The following is an 8,037-nucleotide window of genomic DNA, read 5'->3' on the forward strand; positions in this document are numbered from 1 at the left end:
TTACTGCATGTCACCCCCCCCCCCCCCCCATCTCTCTCTCTTCATTCCCTGTCAGCCTACTGTCTGTCCCTCTATAAAAAATATGAAATAAAGGCGGAAGCCGCAAAAAAAAGAAAGAAAGAAAACGCAACTCTCTCTGAAGAGTAAAATAATTGTGCATGGTTGTTTTTTAAATATCTTGAACATATCTTCCACTCTTACACCCACACACTGCACATACACTATTTTTGTCTCAACCAGGCCGAAGGCATGCGGAGAGAGTATGTTTTGCACTCCGTCCGTGTGTCAGTCCGTCCGTCTGTGAACAGCTAATCTCTGGCATCGTTAACCCGGTCCATGCCACATTTTGCACATACTCCCTGGGTGCCAACATGAACCTCTGCCCCAAAACTTCCGGCCTGTTATAGCACCAACAGGACGCCGACTTTTGATAAACACATTTTGTGATATTACTCCTCCAGATTCTGTCCAAAAATCCTGCACATCTCTATCTCTATAGTCATGTGTTCAAGATGGATCTGTCTGATATTTCATATTCCAACCTAATTGGCTCTTTCACACACTTTTCTACTAGGCTATCACCCTTTTCACATTGGCCTGTAATTGTGTGAGTGTTGTATCTTCTGCCAGTAATCTGCTTTGTGTTCAGACAGGTTCTCTGTGGTGAGTGTATATATAGAAAAGATAATCTTCTTAAGGCTGACATGGGCTAGCTAGGATTTGGAGAGGGCCACTGTACTGTACCTACAGTACTGATTGTAGACGGATGGGGGCACCCTGTGTGAATTCTGAAGATACTGACTTTTCGTTCTCCCACCCACACACCCTCATCTCTCCAGATTTGGGGCCTCTTGGTCTGAGTCATTCTTGTTCACTCATCCCACCCTCATCTCTCTCTCTCTCTCTCTCTCTCTCTCTCTCTCTCTCTCTCTCTCTCTCTCTCATTAATGAAAAGGAAGTTGGGAAATAATGGAAATTTGTTCTGACTGGTAGTGGATTATGAAGAGCTGCTCTCAGATTACTACTATAGTGCTGCTTAGTCACTGGTGTTTTTTGTTCTACCCATGCCACTCTCTACAGGCCTCTCTCAATAGCTTCTCTCTTATTCCATTTGTAGGTTATTTCTGTCTGTCTCTCATTATGCAATTTCTTTTAAAAACCGTTTTGGACATCCTGCATGGATAAAGGCAGCTGAAGGTTGTAACATTAATTCTGGGTCTGTTTAATTTAGTGTTAAACAGACCCATAATTGAGTGTCATGGTGCACAAAATAACACCCAAATTAAACACACCCAGCATTAGTTGTATATATCTGCAGCTGCACTCCTCCATCTAAATAAATCAAAATGTTTGCTGTAAAAGGAGTTGAATTGTTGATTTCACTTGGTGTAAGTAAAATCAATAATTAGTCTAACCTATGTGGGACTTGTACGGCCGTCGGCCACTGTTGGCCCCTAGTAGAAGAAGAAGAAGAAGGATTGGAAAATAGCGTACTATTTGACCAGGGTGAAAACATACAGTCATTCGTATTCATGTTAGTGGAATGTAGGAACTGTGCTTGACCTGATAGAATTGTACGGTCTGATCATTATTCTTTTTAATTTATCTGTTTTGTCTTAGACACAGCTTTATCATATTTTTGCTCCTTGTCTTAACAGTGTACTAAAACACTTCTGGGACAATTGGTATTTTTGAGATAATATTATTGTGTCATCCCATCCACATTATACACCCATGAAAGTTGTACTCAAAGTAGATTTCATTTGAAACACAAAAGATACAGTTTACAGAACCAGATCAGATCAGTGTTTGGACAGTTGCATTATCCTCCAGACCAAATTAAATTAAAGATCTAAAGCACTTTTCAACAATCTGGATGATGCACATATCTCCGTTTACGATCTTGAACAAAAAATGATAGTTTGAGAATAGATAGCTGCTGGCCTTCAGCTGTAGCAGTTGTGTTGAATAGCTGTGCAGTGTATAGTAGGATGAACAAACTGACATCACTGTGTTGGTATGTATCTGTTCTACATGTGACAGGGCTCTTTGTGGTGTCCACATGCTTCTGGTGCTTCTGGTGTGTGTGTGTGTGTGTGTGTGTGTGTGTGTGTGTGTGTGTGTGTGTGTGTGTGTGTGTGTGTGTGTGTGTGTGTGTGTGTGTGTGTGTGTGTGTGTGTGTGTGTGTGTGTGTGTGTGTGTGTGTGTGTGTGTGTGTGTGTGTGTGTGCGTGTGTGTGTGTGTCCCCCTCTATAGGACAGTGCTGGCCCCTCACACACAGTTGACAGCTTGTGTTTGTGTGTTTCTGTAAATGTCTGATAGAGCCCCAGGCAGGGCCTCTGTAACCCCTCCATGTACAATGAGACCTCACAGCATTATGATCACTCATATCCATAACAGTATAGCAGAGCATGGCCCGTCCCACTGTCTGTCTGACGCACATGGGGTCAATTATGACCGATTGTGTGTGTGTGTGTGTGTGTGTGTGTGTGTGTGTGTGTGTGTGTGTGTGTGTGTGTGTGTGTGTGTGTGTGTGTGTGTGTGTGTGTGTGTGTGTGTGTGTGTGTGTGCGTGCGTGCGTTTAAGGACTTTTAATGATATGCTCTGTGTGTGTTATGCTAAATATCTGGGATTTTCACATTTGCTATTCCCACATGGCCTTGGCTTGCAAATGCTGCAAATTCACACACACAAAGTACATGAAGTCTTCAACCCCTTCCGCCCCCATTTCCTGTCCCTGCTGAAAGAATTCCACCCATCACTGCACTGCTCCTGGGAAGGACTGTGTCCCCCCTTCTCTCTCCTCTCCATTTCCCTTTTTTCCCTCTTGTCATATGTCCATCTTTGATACCCTCACCTCCTCAGTAGGCTAAATTTGACTTCTCTGACTCTCATCTCTATTAAGCTTTAAGCTATTGAAATCAATAAATTATACCCTTAAATAAAAATAAAAATATATTTGTAATACGTTTTTCTTTTTTTTCTTTACATTTTTTTTATATCCCTTAATTTCCTTTATCAAAGAATTACGATCACAGCTGTCCCCACTTCCACAATTCCTCGTCATTTCTTCCATGTCACTGTTCTGTTCCCTTCGTCTCAACATTATCTGTAATCTGTACTCTGTTTCCTATAGTTAAAGAAACATGTGTAAAGGGAGGAGCCCGTGTGATAACACCAACGACATCACATATCCCGTCTCACTCTGCAAGCTGGGTTTCCAACTTTCCACAGAAACCCAGGCTTCCCACCGCCCACTCTAACTTTCTGTAATAGTACCAGACATAGTTACTGTACCTCTGATACTGTCTGTTATCAGTCAATGAAAGTCCAATATTTGTTTTGGCAAATTAATGCAATGTACTGATTCATTGTAATTGGCTATTATGCATGTTCTCAGAACTCTGAATCACTTTATTGCCAGTATGTAGTATACAGGAATTGGTTCTGGTTAATATGCCCAATAGTACAGTGATAGGATGATGACACTTTACAAGATAAGCAAATCACTGTCAGTGTGCAAATGACAAGGTCAAACTCCAGTATCTCCTTCAATGAAAGTCAGTGTTTCAGCCGTACTATGAAAAGTATGCAAACGCCAAAGTAAATCACATTACTGCAAGTATGTGTACTAGCCTTGCATGATCACTGTCCCACTGTTTGCGTAACCCCTATAGCGGTCTTCCTCTTTAGCTTCTATATTGGACAGGGAGGGACACTCCAATGTCAACTCCATGATGGATTGCTTTGCTAAATTTATAAACAATGTGCCGTATTCTTGTAAAAGGGAAACACGACTTCAATACGGTTGGCCGTCTTCACTTGGCCCCATGCCAAGCCCCAGTCAGTCAGTCAGTCAGTCAGTCAGTCAGTCAGTCAGTCAGTCTAGTCTGTCTGTCTGTCTGTCTGTCTGTCTGTCTGTCTGTCTGTCTGTCTGTCTGTCTTAAATGTTGTTAATATCTCATGTTGCATAACTGGTTTCTATTTTCTGTTGTATATTAGTTTATTATACATTCATCGATTGAATAGAGAGTTACTTGATTATGCTCTCCTGCTGGTGTTCATGTGTGGTCCTGTTTTGTTAATCTTTGTTTACATGGGTAGTCTTTTTTTTATTATAAACTCCTTCTGATCCAGTAGACTTATCCTTGTGTTCTATCTTAATTCTGAGTCTGCCACATGGGTGATCTTGGGTAACTCCTGTCAAAGTCAAACTATGGTGTATGTGATATTTACTGTACAACACTTTACTTAAATCACTTTACCTAAAGCACTTTGGCGTTTTCTGGCTGGTAGAAATACCAATCTCACTTGGAGTATGAGGAGAGGAACTGTGGGTGTGAGTACACAGTAAAATCAGGGACGGATTAACCCCCATGAGGGCCCCTGGGCCGGTAATATTTGCCCCTGGGGCCCAATGAAGGGCCCCAGGAGCCCTTTTCAGGGCGTCAAACCTATTACCTCACGGTCCAATTTCCCCAAAGGGCCCCCTGATAGCCAAGGGCCCCTGGGCCACGGCCCCACTGGCCCAATGGCTAATTTGTCCCTGAGTAAAATTCTCGACAGTGTAACTTTGTAATTCCATTTGTACACTCTCCGAGTAGAATTAACATTGAGTATGTAACTGTGAGTACCTTAGGCCAACTCAAGAGTAGTTGTTGACAGAGAGGAAGGCAAGTCTCAATTTCCCCAAGCCACATTTCCCCAAGATTTCAGCCACAATTAAGCTCTTTTCTTGACCTTTTAATTAATGACGGAAAATATTTAGTTTTCTCAATATGTTTATTGTACTTTTTCTCTTATTATGACATTACTCAGGTACATACAGTACATCAAATCACACACACACACACACACACACACACACACACACACACACACACACACACACACACACACACACACACACACACACACACACACACACACACACACACACACACACACACACACACACACACACACACTAAGGCTGTCCCCAAACATTCAAGGTTTGAATGTTCGCTCGTTAGGGTTGGCACTCGAATCTTAATTAATGCATTTGAACCATTCGTTTTTTTTATTTTTATTAACTCGAAAATATATCTCGGCGAGAATGTGATATATGTTAAAAAGTAAGTGTCTCGTGCATTCCTGTCAGAAGTTATGTCTATCTCCTTGTTGTGCTGTCAGGTGTCTCTCTCCAAAATCCCCTGTGCACATTCATTTGGTGATGGGCCTGCAGCCAATCAGCCAATCAGCAACAAACACACACACACACACACACACACACACACACACACACACACACACACACACACACACACACACACAACACCAGCATGGCACAATTTGAGAAAAAGGTTAGTTCTCTCTCTCTCTCTCTCTCTCTCTCTCTCTCTCTCTCTCTCTCTCTCTGCGCTGCGCTGTTGCGTCTCTGTGTGTGTGTGTGTGTGTGTGTGTGTGTGTGTGTGTGTGTGTGTGTGTGCACGCGCATGTGCGTGTGTGTGTGTGACACTGATTTATTGAATATTCTGACTTTCAATTCAAATGTACATACATTTAGTTTTGATTGTATTGTTGCTTTTTGCCTTGGCAATGTAAATGTAACCCAGCCAACATGGCAACCCGCAAATGGCAACTGTCAATCAAGGCAGTATAAAGGTGACATCAGTTCCTACACTCCCCACTCCCACTCCCACCTATGCAAGATGGCCGAAATGTTTGACAGCAGCATGGTCCTGTCCACTGTGACAACCTTTGGTTACTCTTCGGTGAGTCATATAGGCTTGGTGTCTTAACTTGGATCAACTGGTTAACTGTTTGTTTATTTTGAAAGCATTTGATTTATGATTTATGTTTGAACTTTTGGTTTAATAATTAATATTGATGTATTCTATTATATATATAATTATATATATTATAAAATATGGGTTGTGGGGGCTGACAAGGCTATACAGCCACATGTGTTTCTAATGTGATGTAGGCCTACATAACACTAATGACACTTATCTTTTCTCTTCATGTAATTCCAGAATATGAAGAGTCACTGCACCAGTGGTGTAGGAGGCAGCACCTGGCCCTGGACCCTGAGACGAGCCATGTCCGTGGGCCCCACAGCCCCACCAATTTAGGCTTCCGAGGACCCCCACCCTACCCTGGAGCCCATGTGAAGTGTCCCAGACCGATGCCCCCCCTCCCTGCACAAGACATTGAGGTAGGAACTGTACACTATAGCTGCTGCTGGGAAGAGCTGCTTGCTGCGGTGAGTACAAACTTGTTTATTGTCCTTTTGCTGTCGCTGGTGTGGTTCTGCAGGGTAGCCTACTGATGGTGTTGCTCTCGTTTGCGTTTGCGTTCCGGCTTCCTGCGGTTGCGTCGTGTCGGGCTGCCTGCTTTTGCACTTGTTTGCGTTGCGTCTTTTGCGTCGACTGCCACAATTTCGGCCCGTTCTGTCATTTCACCTAACTTGTGGACACTGCCTGTCATCTGCAGAAGAACGTGATGGTTCACGGTAACTGGGTAAGTATCTGTTTTTGTATTATTTGCTGCTGGTAGGGTAGGGCTGGTAGGGTAGGGCTCCTACAAGGGTAGGTTTTTGTGTTGCGTCGCAAACAAAGCACTTTGGCACAGGCATGGAGCTCCTGGTTTACTGGGATGGGGTTCGATTCCCTGCTGCGCCCTATGCTGATTACATTTAATCTGTTAAACAGGCATCCTTTTGCACAATAGAGCGTCGCAGAACGACGAGTGGCCCAGGAAATTTTTCTCCATTTCAAAACTTATTTATTTAAAGACCTTTTAAGCGTTGTATACGAAGCCAACTCCTGTCGTGACAAATCATGACAACGCACACAATATTTTGGACCAAATAATTACAAAGAACACAACGTGTTGTAACCTGCCGTTTTATCTACTTTCTAAGTCTTTGTTTGGTCGAAAAATTGTGTTTGTCATGATTGGTCCGAATGTTCACTCGAAAATTCCTGCCCAAGTTCGAGTCCTAAAATAAGGGCTAGGGTACAGCCTTGACACACACACACACACACACACACACACACAGCACATGAAGAAAACGGAATACATTGTTTACCGTTAAACTTCCTTAATACATTACATTTATTTTCCTTGCAGCTAAGTAACTGATCCCTGTTTCTATAATGCTCATGTGGTTCCCAGAGCTGGACAGCCAGGGCAAATCTATACTATACTGAGTTTACGGACAAGACGAAGTTCATAACCAGAGTCTCCATGTTCACCAGTCATTCCTCTGTCACTGCAGTGTGAATTAGCCACCACGCACCACCAGAGCCCTTGACTTAAAAGAAATGTTAAACAATAGATAATCTAGCTGACAATCAATGGGCCTATATACATGTGGGAATGATTTGAAGTGATTGTGAAAGCACATGAGGTAGTGTGAACTCTGGTAACCTCCGTTACTCTCGGATCTCAAACTCCACAACATCAACATCTCCATCCTGTTGTGGAACAGACTGACCAGTCCGTAGGACAGATTTACCCTGCTTGACTAAAACTGGCGTCGACCGCCTGTGTCTGGCACACGTCCAGGTACACGTTCTCTTAAAGTGTATGCTCATACACGCATGCACACACGCAAGCACACACACACACACACACACACACACACACACAATCAACCACGCGCACACATACACTGACATGTATGCATAGCATATGTGCAGACACATACATATGATCTCACATCTCTGCTTAGGTTTTAGTGCGGTAACCACTGGCAAGAGACCGGTTTCCAAGTGTTGCTTAAGAATGCACACGCGCGCACACACACACACACACACACCACAGTGCTTTCCTCTTTTACTGAGGTAAACACTGGCAAGAGATTCAAGACTTCCAGCTGCCTGGTTTCCCAGAGAGGCTTAGGAACTTGCTGCTTTTGCAAATACATCACACACACACACACACACACACACACACACACACACACCCCGTTGCGTTGAGCATATATGCGAACAAATACTTGTTCTCAATAGACTCAACCGGACTCCTGACTACACATAACAGAGTATAGGT

Source organism: Protomyctophum bolini, assembly GCF_963924005.1.
Source record: "Protomyctophum bolini genome assembly, chromosome: 9".
Lineage (NCBI taxonomy): Eukaryota > Metazoa > Chordata > Actinopteri > Myctophiformes > Myctophidae > Protomyctophum > Protomyctophum bolini.